We start from the raw sequence: 13,543 nt of genomic DNA, 5'->3' as shown, positions 1-13,543 counted from the left end.
AGGTAAATATTTCTCTTTCTACAAGTTTTTTATGACTGCAAGATTATTATCGCTGTATTACATTGTAAGGGGAAATTAAGAGACACTTTTTTTGTTGTGGTTTAAGGGCCCATTACAGTATCTTTTGGGGCCGTTGCTAGGGAGATTTCAAGTGACTGTAAATTGATATATCTTTGCTTTTCTTTAACCAAATTTAGACAGGAGTTTTAGAGTGCGACTGCAAGTCAGTTGATGACGTCATCGGTGCACGTCTAATGTCACAAATAGTTAACGTTTGTAAGCTGAAATGTTTTTATGCAGGTGTTTTATATAGTTTAGTTTTCGCAGTTTTGTACCTTACTGAATTTGTGGTTAGACTGCTGTACGAATCATAATCAGCAGTTTCTGCAAGCAATTTACGGCAGATAAATCGAGTTCATTCCTAAGCTTATATTTCGGCGGTAACTGCGTAAAAAATATAGTAACATGTAGTAACATCAGAACAGTGGACTGGTCACATCTCTACCGCTCTAACTAAAGGTAACCATTCACCTATTTTAAAAAAATTTACGAATACTCTGCGCTCTGTTTGTGTGAAATATTTATTTTTGTGTTATTCAAAGACTTTCAAAAGAATTTGAAAGTGTCTTTCTGGCGTGTACAACGTCATTTATTAGCAAGATGTCAACGTCATTTATACTTTTCTTGATTGATTTCCAGGAATGGAAAACGTAGACAGCTTCCCAAGTCTCTGTTGTCTCTTTCTCAAGGACCTCTGAACAGTGAACAGAACAGTGGACTGGTCACATCTCTACCGCTCTAACTAAAGGTAACCATTCACCTATTTTAAAAAAATTTACGAATACTCTGCGCTCTGTTTGTGTGAAATATTTATTTTTGTGTTATTCAAAGACTTTCAAAAGAATTTGAAAGTTTCTTTCTGGCGTGTACAACGTCATTTATTAGCAAGATGTCAACGTCATTTATACTTTTCTTGATTGATTTCCAGGAATACCCTAAGAGTATAAAATAGGTAAAAAGTTCATCGTTCTCGGAAAGGTTAGGCATTCACAAAGAATGAATGGTTCAAATGTTACGCTTTCGATAATAACCGAGCAAAATTGTATGGCGGGACAAGGCAAATGTGGCTCGCATATCACTAGAGTTCTGTTTTACATCGAGGCATGGAATCAAAATAGGAAAAAAGGAAAAAACTTTCATGTTGTGGCTTTAAGTTTGATTCGCCCTTTATCTGTTTCTATTGTTTCAAGGAGCAGAAACATATCAACAACTTGTCAGCCAACTTCGATAATTTGCAGCAAATGTTGTGTGAGTTAATATATTTGCCTTCCTGGGATTAAGCTAAAAGTTGACCAAAATTGTTTGCCCAATGTTTAAATACCAGGTTATTTATTTACTTTCCAACCCAGTCTTTCAAATGCTGGAGGAGTTGGTTTTTGTATCAAGGCAGATCATTCAGTTATTTACAACTAGTCCTGAACTCACAAAAACAACACATGACTTTGAGGCTCTATGGGTAAAAATGCAAAATAGATCTCAAAGCACCATGATCTGTAGTGTGATTTATCTGCACCCAAATGGTTATATGCAAAACTTTATGGATAATCTTAACTCTACAGTTGACAGGATTCATAGGAAGGATAAGTTCTGCATTACCTTGGGAGATTTCAATCTAGACCTCCTTAAATTGGATTCTCACGCAGATACAGAAAACTTTTTAAATACCTTAGGGGTCCTTCAGTTTTCAACCACTTCCTTATTGTAAAAAATATATATTCTTCTCTTCCCAATAATATTAAGATCTAATAATGAGACAATTTTTATTTTTAGATATCCAGTGATCCTAATGGGTTGTTTAATTTCTTTTACACTAGAATCTCAGAAATAATTGTTGTTCATATCCCTATCAAACAACTTTCTAAACGTGAATCTAAAATGAAATCCACTCACTCAATTATCATTCTAAAAGAAGTTATTATTGTATTCTGATCTGATTGTTTTTTTTTTGTGCATTAACTATTTGAAAGTGGTTCTCATCGATGAAAACAAAACAGTTTTTCATTCACTGCCTGAAGTATTTATAGACGTGAAAACATTCGCTTAATCAAATTACATTCTGCACGAAATATTTTGTATCCATTTGTCCCGAAACTTTGAGGAAATTGAAATCTTTGTGGACAGTACTGCATAAAAGCAGTTCATAGAATTGAATAAAAAGATAAGAACCATATTGATAAAGGAAATTTTAAAACTTTATTTTCAAAGACTGCCAGTAAATGGCTGTATCTTGTTTGTCTCTAACGATTTTGCTACCGTTTCGAACAAGCTAATTTTTCAACATGATATCATGGTAGCGGGCAGAAGTCAGTTTGTTCTGAATTTTTCAATACGATATACAAGTTACATGTCAATATACAGACCCTCTGTACAGTAAAAAACGTTTTGGGAACAAACCATTGTGAACTTATTTTCTATGTTGATCAGTAAAAATCCTTAGTACAACATCGGGTTTGTTATCAAGTTCGTTAGTGCGTTAAAGGTGTATAACCTCAGAGAATTATTATCAAGTGTGTTTTGTTTTATTAGTGGTTTATACTCTAAGGTCTTGGTATGGGAGATCAAAATTAAGGTAAATTTCTGTTATTATCTGATTGCTTGGCACAGATTAGTGCGATACTGAATTGGTTAGGAAATGTAAACAAACATTAAATTGAATGAGAGTAGAAAGGGAGGGACAGGTGGGGGTGAAAGGCTAAGGAGATGGAAAGGGAGGGAGAATTAAAATCCATGCTTGGTTATATCACGCAACCTTTGATTTCTGTTGTTTTCTCACAAGAACAAAACTTAAGGTGGGGCTCTACCTGAATTTGAATGGAACTTTAAGAGATTTAAAGAAGGGATTGAAGAAAAGAATGGAAACACCTCCAAACAGTTGACCCCCTCGCAAGAGCACTCCGGGTTGTCAGGAGACTGTTTGGTGTCTGTCCACCAATTTTTAACTTCAAATTCAAATTTTAAAATCACATTAAATCTCCAATATTTCTTATTTGTCTAAATTTTACTAATCCTTTGAGAAAAACTATCGCCTCCCAGACATCCCCCAAAATCGTCCAAAAATTAACAAAATACTGCAAAACAAATATATATGGGATAAGTAAAGCTTTTTTGGATTCCTTGAAACGCGGCTGAAATGGTTTTCAGTGTTTTCCAGCCCTTATACTTTGGGTCAGTACTACTATTCTTCACCAGTTGCTATTACAGTAATGGTATGAAACAAATACCTAATCATTGGTCAATAAGTTGTGATCATTTTCTTGACAATAGAAGTTACCTGATTAGGAGTTGTATACTGTTCCATTAAAGTGTAAGGACTGGAAAATACTGAAATGCGTCAGCCACCTAAGGCGTTGGAAAAATTGGTCTTCAGGTAAAAACCCTGCCTTTATTAAGTATTGCGAAAAGGCTGCACTTTGCTAAGTGTTACAAATTTCTATTTTCTAGTTGTCTAGTTTAATCGTTTATTTGTATTGTGTGAGATCTATTTCTATAAATTGAGACCATTATGTCATTAAGTAATAATGCAATCTTGAAAACATTCCAGATTTTCATTATTAAATAGAAACGCGAAAAATTCAAATTTGGGAAAACAAGCCTGTCAAAATGACGTTGCCATGGTTACAAGTTACTGGCACAATAACTAATCCTACCAAATTATTGCGAGATAAATTTTAGATAAACGCGCAAAGTTTGGCAGCGTTTGGTTGAATCTTGAAAAAGTTATAAGCGTCCAAAGTCAGCGCGGGCCTCAAAAGCCCCCCCCCCCCCCCCCCGCGCCTGAATAGGTTTAAGTGACTGTTTTTCCAGTGATTTTTACTGTACTGTACCCTGCCTTTAAAGTCAAAACAGATAGCTAATTATAACACAACGAAAAATCAAAATCAAACAGTCTGCTTTGAATTGTTTTAAACCAAGGACAAATTTAAACCACAACATGTATACATCAACATGTAGTAACATCAAGATGTAGTAACATCAAGTCTTTAAAATGTCCGAGGAATTTTAGGCGCCATTTCGCAAATGTATTATTAGGTTAATTTTTTATATTTAGCATATTTTTGACATATTTATTGTAATTATAATTATACTTATATTCTTAATTAATCTAAATTTTTAATCTGTATTTGTAATTTTATTATATTGAGCTGAAAAACCCTTTTTAGGGAGCGTCAATAAAGTATATGTATGTATGTATGTATGTATACTGCAGCCTGCCTCTACCAAGAGAACATTTTCAAATTATTTTTTGTTGTCTTGCAGGCTTGCCACCTGAAGGCTGGAACCCTAAACAGGTACTGATAATTTAAATGCCTTGCTCAGTCATAGCATGTATGCTTTAATTTTGCTTCTAAATTTATTTTGCATTTTATTTTTTCCAACAGGTTCCAAGAACTAAAGCGGCCTTGAAATAAATAATAAACTTTATGAAGCATAAAAGTTGTCCTGTTTCTCTAAATTCCCCCAGGGAGTGGGGGGTACTCCGGCTTGTAAATGACGAGGATGATCGAATGGAGGCAAAACTCAGGACCCAAAAAAATCCCAAAGCCTTCCGACATTACCCAAAAAAATCCCTGGACCAAAAATAACCCCCCAAAAAATCCCTTGTCAAATTACCGCTTAATTGCCAGGAGCGGCAAAAATATCATGGAATAAAACAGCTCAGTGTGGCTTGTATGCAGGGATGAATAATGAATTTTCTTATTGCGCATGCGCATTGCCTTTTCACACTTTACTGGTTGTGTTTACAAAGAAAAGCACCATAATGGTTGCTCAACACTGCTGAATAAGTTAATCTTAAGTCAAACGAAAACTGAGTTGTGTTTAAAATACGTTGTGTTGTGGTTCACCATGCATGCAGGGCGCACTCGACAGCAAATCCCTGTCCAATTTTTTTATTCCTCGCCAACGCGGGGTGAAAAGTCGGAACAATAATGAGTTGTTTTCGTGACAACAATACATAGCCGTGACATTTTGGCGGGCGGGGCCCGGGGGCTCTACTCCAAAAAGTTTTATACGGGGAGGCTCCGCCCCAAGTTCTAACCCCTTATGGTGGATTTCCACTGACGCGTAATTTTTTTACGTGCGTAAAAAAATTAGAGACAATGTATGAACGGCTTGCGTGCACGTACCAAAGCCTCTACCAAAGAAATACCCCTCCCGAGCACCCCACGGGAGGGTGAACCTTAGCAGAGTTTATACTCAAAAAAAGATTTTAAACAAAAATTTAACGTTGACTGATTTCGAATCCTTCTTTGCAAGCGGTTCCACAAACACTCAAAATTACTAATCAAGGACGGAGCGCGATAACTTGTTCTGTAAAATTGGCGAATAGGGCTGCTCGTAAATTGTCAATAAGTTCTTACAGAACAGTCGTGGGGAAAACACGAAAACGGCATGTTCCAAACGTTTCAACTCTCGAGAGCGAAAATATACGTTTTCGGTCACAAGAATTCGATTGAAATTGGCGCGAAACCGAACAAATCACGTTCCAGTGGATAACGCTGGTTTTTTTTTTTTTTTTTTTTTTTTTTTTTTTTACACCTTTAGACCGGCCAGCGAAAGATCTAGTTAATGTGCACAAGTCTTATTGTCACAAGTATGGGAATAGTATCCCTGAACTGATTCTCCTCGTAGGGCTACTGTGCGAAGGGTATTGTAAAGAAGTGAAACCGTGCGGCTTAATCACTTAATCAAAAAGCACTTAATCCTTAATCAAAAAACACTTAATCAAAGCTCCTCCCCCCTCCCCCACCTACCCTCCCTCCAATCTGGTTATGCAAAAATGAAAGCACTCTATTATCCAGGGCGGCTGTCAATATCAATAAATTGACACAACACCATCAATTCATGTCAACAGTAACTTTTAATTGTCCTTTTTCATTATACATTTGCTGATTATTTACTTAACTTGCTATATTTTATATTTTATTGCTATATTTTATAAAGTCACTTCTTTAATGCAGGTACATGCTTAGCTCCACAACTAAAATAAAAGTTAAAAAATCTTGCAACGCTACAAAGAAAAATGTTTTCATAATTATATATCCTATGATCTAAAGCAAATACAGAAATACATCGGCTTCCAATTAAATGTATTATTAAGACAGGCATGTCCAGGATTGAACGCTTATAAGATGAACGCTGTTTATAATAAGCGTCACAAAGTAACCTCACTGATAAAAGTTGACCTAAACACACACAATTTTGTAAAATATGAAGTAGTAGGAAATGGTCAATAATCCAGTCATTCATGAAGTGCTTCCTGAATAAATGTCTGCGTTCAATCCCGGACATAAGTGAGAGACTATGGGAAAATATATATTTCTTTATTTTTTTTTTTTTGCCTTAATCCTGATAAAATGAAAATTTAAACAAATAAAATGTTGTTTATTAGAGCCAGGTGATGGCATTCTAGGAAACTGTTCCTTTCCTTTCCTTCATTTCATCGTTTACTCAAATTTGCACTGAAACAATCAACTAACACAATCAAAAAAGTCTTTCGCGCATTTTGAAATTGTACTTTCATGAAAAATTGAGGTCAAATAAAAAAAAAATGCAGTCAGTTTCAATAGCTTAATGCATCACTTGGCTCCTTCTATATTCCGCCCAACCAGATGGGGGAACTAGAAACGGGAGATAATCCCACAACTCTTCAGCTATTTCTTCCGGTGATCTTGGTGCAAACGTTTGCAATTTGAATTGGAAAACAAAAGTACCCTCTGGAATGGGGGTCGGTGCGGCCTCTCCTTGATTAAGGGGATATAAATATCTACGACAATGGGGACAACGGGGCTTATTGCTGGTTTGGTGATGAAAGCATTTTTGTAAACAAGATTCGTGTATCTGTTTTCCACAACAAGGAAGTTTTTGAGAAGGTATCTCCTCTGGAGTGTAACATATTATGCACTTTGACATCAAGAATCTTTCCAGACGCTCTCTGTCTCTCTTGAAATTTCTGCGTTTCGTTGTTGCCATCTTGGTAGACTATTTAGGTAAGAAAATTTTTTAGAGGGGTGGGAGAGGGGGGGGGGGGGGGTTAAAAATAATGATTATTCCATTGTGCTAACAATAAATAGTGTTTTCCCAGGGAAACTAATCTTAGATCACTCAAACGAAACAAAACATTATAGGAACCAAAATCATAAGTAAATAAAAATGGTCAGGGCACTAATTCTGGGAAACACAATCTTAATTGTCATTGAGAAAATCTCTTTATTAGTTGCAATTTGTTTCGATGCCAAATGAACCTCGATTTGACAAGACACCTCAGGTTGAAACTTTGGCTTGGGTTTTCAGTGCAGCGCGCTTAACAATCTGTAGCTTATTTGACACACTCCTATTCAGTGTAAAAACCGACCTACAGCTAAATTATGCACGAATGGGGTCCATTCAAGTGCATAGCAGGCCACTAAAATGTTGAAGTGCAAATATATCTCTTAGAATCGATTCTTGACTTTGGCTTGGATTTTCAGTGCAGCGCGCTTAACAATCTGTAGCTTATTTGACACACTCCATTCAGTGTAAAAACCGACCTACAGCTAAATTATGCACGAATGGGGTCCATTCAAGTGCATAGCAGGCCACTAAAATGTTAAAGCGGGCGAGTGCAAATATATCTCTTATAGAATCGATTCTTCAACGACTTCTTTTCGTCTGCACAGACACCTCGATGTTTTAATGCAAACTTTCGATTTTTTAAAATTTAACAGTTTCAACGAGCAATGGCTTCCATTCAAGTGCATAGCAGCGGGTGTAATTTTCATGAAGCCCCTTTTCAGTTGGCGAAAAATACAGCTGTTTGCGTTCCTCATTCGATGGTGCTTTGAATTTTTACTCGGCTTATTCATGATGAAAACAAATAAAAACTTCAGAATCCCTTTACTCTTTACGGCAAGTGAAAAATAAACAAAAGAAACATGAAGTGAAGCGCTGCTCCCTGATCGATTTGGAACTTGGAAGTGTCGGTTTATGTGAAGGGTGGAAATCCGGATTGTTGGGAGGCGAGCTCTCTCACCACTGCGTCATCTCTGCTCCCCCACCTTTTTTTTCGTTTCGGTTTTTTTTTTTCTTTATTTTTTGTTCATTCAGTAACATGTTAAACTTTCCGTTAGCGTTTTAAGATTCTGTCATGCAAAGCATAGGCATCATTTAGAACTTGATGTTGTCTCAATCAATCAGTCTTTTTAACTTGCACTCTCCATTCCAATGAACAGTACAGGGTAGAAAGCAAAAAAGCTCGCGAAATCAATAACAATTTTACATGAAAAGGAAAAAAACTCCAATTCCATTAGGAAACGATTCGATTCACTCTACTTTTCAAAGTCTGAAACGCCCAATTTACATTCCATGTTAGAGCTCAGATGACTGCTACTTTTTTTTTTTTTACATACTTTTTTATTTGAAAACAAAGGTCTATAAAGATGGCAGCCTAGGGCTGATGTGGACCTTTAAAACTTAATTACAGATAAAAAATAGAAAACAACTTATACAGTTCTTTATATTCTTATATTCTCAAACCTGTAATTGCAAACAGATCACGAACTCTACGTTCGGCAAGAAGAAATAGTGAATCTATCTTAGCTGCTGGAAGATCTCTTCTTTGGAACTCCTAAGCTCGTAAACGCCATCTTCTCGATTGTAAGATATATCCAAAGGGTAGATCAAACTGGACACGCTTTCTTCCCAAACTGAATTGCCGACTTGAAATTTGTAATGATTCGGACTTCCGTCTATCTCTCGGAACCACGCTAAGCGAACGGTTCGGCCATCTGCATTGTGCTTCAAAACCTTAGCCAAGAATATCTCGGGCGACGATGATCGTACATCAGACGGGAGTAGGGCGCACATCTCGCCGGGACTTGGTAGGATTCTTTCATCCTCTGATGAATCGCTTCCTTGACACTCAGCATTCGAAGAAGGACCAGGAATGTCATCTAGTATGGAATTGACTGCAGATTGATTAAGATAGTGATAGGCGCGTTTCGTCCTCTCCTGTTGACTCCGTCTGTCATATACCTGCATCTGTGTACGCAGACTGTGCTTGCAAACGCGCGCTAGGCTCTCTGCCAGTCCGACGTCAGCGCTGTCCTTGCTAGCCCTGAAATGCTCGACCAAAGCATGGCGCATTTCGTTTATTGTGCAATGAAAGCCAAGATTCTCTTTGAAGATTTTCGCCACGTACCTGGAAAAAGAACTTGCTGATGTGAAAGGCATGCCCCGGCTGTTGACGAAAAACGAGTCATGGTTGTTGGCGTTTGGCATGAGTTTTGGCCGCGACCATTCTGCGTAGCGCTTCAAATTGTAGTCCACGAACTCAAATTCGTTTATCTGGATAACATTCGGACCGTAACGCTTAACTGTTTTGTACCCTTTCTCGACAAGTTGTGTGACACCGTTTTTGGCAAAAACGATAAGATTCTCTCCGTTGGGTAATCTTCTGACGACTTCATCCACTTCGTGGTCTTCTACACCCACAGACATGCGAAGTGTTCTGAATTCTCGAGCGCGACCTGGGTTTATAGCAAATAGTAACAAGAGCGTGAAATTCATGTGCAGACGAGCCTTCCCCCGGCTGTCGGATTCATCTTCGTATTTCTGATGAAGAGAACGCGTTAATTCTTGAAACTGCGGCCAGAATAGTCTCTTACTGTCCGGTCCTTTTGCAGATTCCAAAACAGCGTGCTCCCTGTTGAGTTGATTCTGAAGCGCGCGAAGGTCAGTTATGCTTTCAACTTCGTCGTAATTTCTGCGACTCTCATTTGCGTGCAGGAATTTCGAAGCCATGATGAGCGCACTCACATAGAGGGCAGCAGTGTTGTTTTTCACGCGTCGGGAACGCTTTATGTGCTGGATAAAGGACTCGACAACGCACATGTCACCAACAAGTTCCAGAGAAAGGCCCAGATGTAAGTTGCGCGAGCAGTAGACCAAAAATATCACTATTCGCTCAGCATTTTTGCGCCAAGTAACATCAGACATTTTGGACTGCCTGCGCTTATAATTTAGGTCTGACTGAAAGAAATCTTTCATTTCGACAAAACGCTTTATGAGGCTAGAAATGGAATCTACATCTACACCTCTTTTCCTAAACAACTCAACAATGTCGTTATTTTGTTCGCAAATTTCTTCTGCCGAACTATCGGAATTGCCATCGCTGTCCGAATAATCGCTAGCGCTTGGTTCATACTCTGACGCCGAGGAAACCTGATCGCCTGCTCGTTCCTGCGTTTCTGAAAACCCAGCCACCGGTTGGTCTAAATGCGGCGTACTTTGAGGAGAAAGGTTCAAGAGATTTTCTACAAGAAAATTTGTGCTTGGACAACTTGTTTTTGGAGGAATGTCGATTCTTTCCCACCCATCTTCACTGTTATTATCGTTTACACTATTATTACTACTACTACTAGCTAGATAATAATGTCCATGAAGTTCTTGTTCTCGCTCCGTGCGGGAATTTTGATAAGCCTCCAAAATACGGACATCTTGCTTTGTAATTAACGAGAGTACTTTGTAACCTGCCAAGTTTGGTCTCGTGCTCCTCAACTTGTCCGAGATTTTCTGAGGCGCTTTCAGAAGCTTCAAACCAAGATTTCGCATGCGAGATTTAATGGTCGCCCTGGGAATCTCAGGAAACAGTTTCTCACAAACCTCGATGAAGACGTAGTGTGGTCTTCCGTTAAACGTTAGTGGCTCTAAGCTTTGACGGCGTGCTGCTTCACTGCCTCTGATATCCTATGGAGAAAGATATTTTCGTGTCAGTACACGTGCTGAAACGGAATCCTTCATCAATCTCATCTCTGGCAGTGTAGCCTGTGCAAATGCTTCACTTGGGAAATGAAATATCTTAAGGGGGATGATATTTTCATACCCCAGGAGAAGGAACGTCAATGGTTAGGGTCTGTTTTAATGCGTCGATTCTTATTGGGTGTACATTTTTATGTCTTTGTAGAGCCATTGGAGTTGCGACATTCTTTAAAATATGCTTAATTTACGTTTAGTTGTAAAGTTTCGTATTGCAAGCTTTAGTTTTTTTTTAAGAGATGGCTGTTTCAAAATTCGTATTTCGACCAACATATAAATTCTCCTTAGTAATCTCCATATATTTCTTTAAAAATGTAAAGGTGAATTTAAATAAAATTTAAAGGTAAATTTAAATAACGGACGCAGTTCGATGCACTGAACTTTTATTTATATTTTCGTGCAAATCTGTTTAAGGAAAATACGTTGAAGTCTTATAATTCATCGCGGTAAGCTTCCATTCCTGTTAGCTGTAACTCCAGTCTTCTAATGGGTAGCTGTTTGCTTGTTGTCTGCGACGACACTAATTTAGGAAAATATATAAGTCTAAGCATTTCTAAGTTAAAGACTATTTGAATACATGTGTTTAATAAATAGCTAGCGCATCACTTTTCTTTTGTTAAACCCGAGCCGTTGATCCAATCTTCCCAGCTCATGGTACAGTCCTGCATTTCCATTCCTTACGAGAGCGAAAGTATAAACATGGCGCTGCTGAAACCACATTAGACCACATTACACCGTTTTCCCCATAACATTTTACGCTTCCGTTAAGTATATCACTGTTTACTCATCCTTCTCAATTCTCTTCATCGTCGCAAAGACTCCAAAATCCCGTGAAATAAAGATAAGATCGCACGCCCCTCTTGGTTTCGTACGTATCAATCGATCGATCGATGTTTACTTTGTTCGCTCACGCAAATACCCGCTTCCCAGGGACAACTGAGTTCCAGAATGAGGCTACTTAAGTCCTCTTCTGTCTTATTGTCTATCTGTTAGGGTTCGTTTTACGCAGTTTCTCCTGACAAGCATCTATAAGTCCTTTTTCAACCTCGTCCCCAGGGCCTTCTCGGTAAATGGCAGTCGTTACGAGATGACCCTGGCCAAGGCTGATATAACGGCATCGCAGAGTGGTCTATTCTAACCTCAATCCTGATTGGTTCATGTAATCCAAAACAAATATGGCGGAGGGGTCGATTTTTCTTGGAATTTAAGCCATTTACAGCTGGAAAGGTAAGTCTTTTCCAATATATTTATAATTCTCAAGATTCAAATAATTCGGTAGAAGTAGAAGCGTTAAATTCACTTCATTGCGAACTTTTCGCTTTGCTGTTTTGACTGTTTTATAACTTAATATTCCTGCCGAAAGTAGAACCTAGTACTGTCGGAAAGTAACATTCAAGATGAAAGACTCATTTCGACACCGGGCTGCAGCTATGTACGAGATGCAAATCTAAAACGTAAAGGAATTTCTGCCCGTCGTAGACATAGTTGGACCTAAAGTGCTCGTGTTCTTTTTCGGAGGAAATTCGATTTCAATTTGTCGCGTTCGAACACATATCATCACCCATTCACTGTCTGCATTCTTCCGAATATGATATTGGTGCTTTCTAAGGGTCTGTTCTCATTATGAATTTATTTATACCACTCCTTTTTTGTAGGTCCTTATACAAGTGGTGGACGTGTTTTAAATCATGCTCAAGTAGTGCTGGAGAAAATAGGTGACCAAAGGAGATAAATTAAGCGTGTTAATAAGAGATCTATTAAAAAATTAATTAATTAATGTGAAGGATAAAAAAACTTTGTTCAATTTAATTTCTTTAAAAAATTAAAGTTGTATCGTGTACTGTTCTCAGAATATGTTGTCTCAGACTTGCTTGCTTTCCCTTTTACAGTTACCTCATGATCAGTAAAGGCTGATTGCAAACATGACAGACAGAGTATATTGAAATTTAAAAACAATTTGTAACAAAATATTTCTGATGAAACTTGAGGTATTTGAAAATGTGATCAAACACTTAAATGAGACTAAAAAAGAGAACAATCAGGAAAATAAAACTACAAAATATGTTCTTTGTGAGGTCATTTACCTATCTCACTGTCATAGTTTTGATTTGTCTTAAGGTTCCCTAAATGGATATTTTATAAGGAAAACCTTATCAGTGTACTGTTTTAACGTGGCTCATTGCACATCAAAACCTGAAAGCATTGTACTGTGGAAATGTTTGGGAAGTCATGTGTCACTTGGATGATGAAGCCCAGCCCTGGATGATAGAATGATAGAAGGATTTTTTTGATTTTGACAGTTTCGGTTCCGGGATTTTTTTGGGTAGGAAAATTTGTAAGTATTTTTTTTTAATAAAAATAAGGGAATTTTTGGGTATTAAATACGGACTAAAGATGTGTGGTAGTGCTTTGGCTGCATAGTTCTGCAAATAAAGTACAAACTAAAGTACTTTTCTGTTGATTTTTGGGGGTTAATTTTTGGTCCAGGGATTTTTTTGGGCTTCTGTGGGAAGCCCTAGGGATTTTTTTGGGTCTTGATTTTTGCGCTCATTCGATCATCCCCGTCACTTGAAATCCTGAGTACCCCCTGGGCTGTTTGCAGCCTTTAAAGCCTATGCTAGATAAGATGCAAAACATTTCTTCCTTTCACAAGATTTGCTATTTTCCAAAAACTTTGCTGTGGCAGTGC

The 13,543-nt window shown here is 37.8% G+C and overlaps 2 long non-coding RNA genes across 2 annotated transcripts; both read left to right on the top strand.

The window, feature by feature from the left end:
• The first annotated feature begins 459 nt into the window (after positions 1–459).
• LOC144634309 (uncharacterized) lies at positions 460–4,494 on the top strand. The gene is made up of 4 exons (XR_013567183.1): positions 460–519; positions 700–808; positions 4,318–4,349; positions 4,440–4,494. It is a non-coding gene; the product is annotated as an uncharacterized LOC144634309 (long non-coding RNA).
• A 7,781-nt stretch (positions 4,495–12,275) lies between these two features.
• Positions 12,276–12,918, top strand: LOC144635301 (uncharacterized). The gene is made up of 2 exons (XR_013567346.1): positions 12,276–12,569; positions 12,744–12,918. It is a non-coding gene; the product is annotated as an uncharacterized LOC144635301 (long non-coding RNA).
• The last annotated feature ends 625 nt before the right edge of the window (positions 12,919–13,543 follow it).

The sequence above is a fragment of the Oculina patagonica genome, chromosome 13 (genome assembly GCF_052425735.1).
Source record: "Oculina patagonica isolate OP01 chromosome 13, crgOcupat, whole genome shotgun sequence".
In the NCBI taxonomy this organism is placed as follows: domain Eukaryota; kingdom Metazoa; phylum Cnidaria; class Anthozoa; order Scleractinia; family Oculinidae; genus Oculina; species Oculina patagonica.
This window is presented reverse-complemented; position numbering and strand designations above follow the sequence as displayed.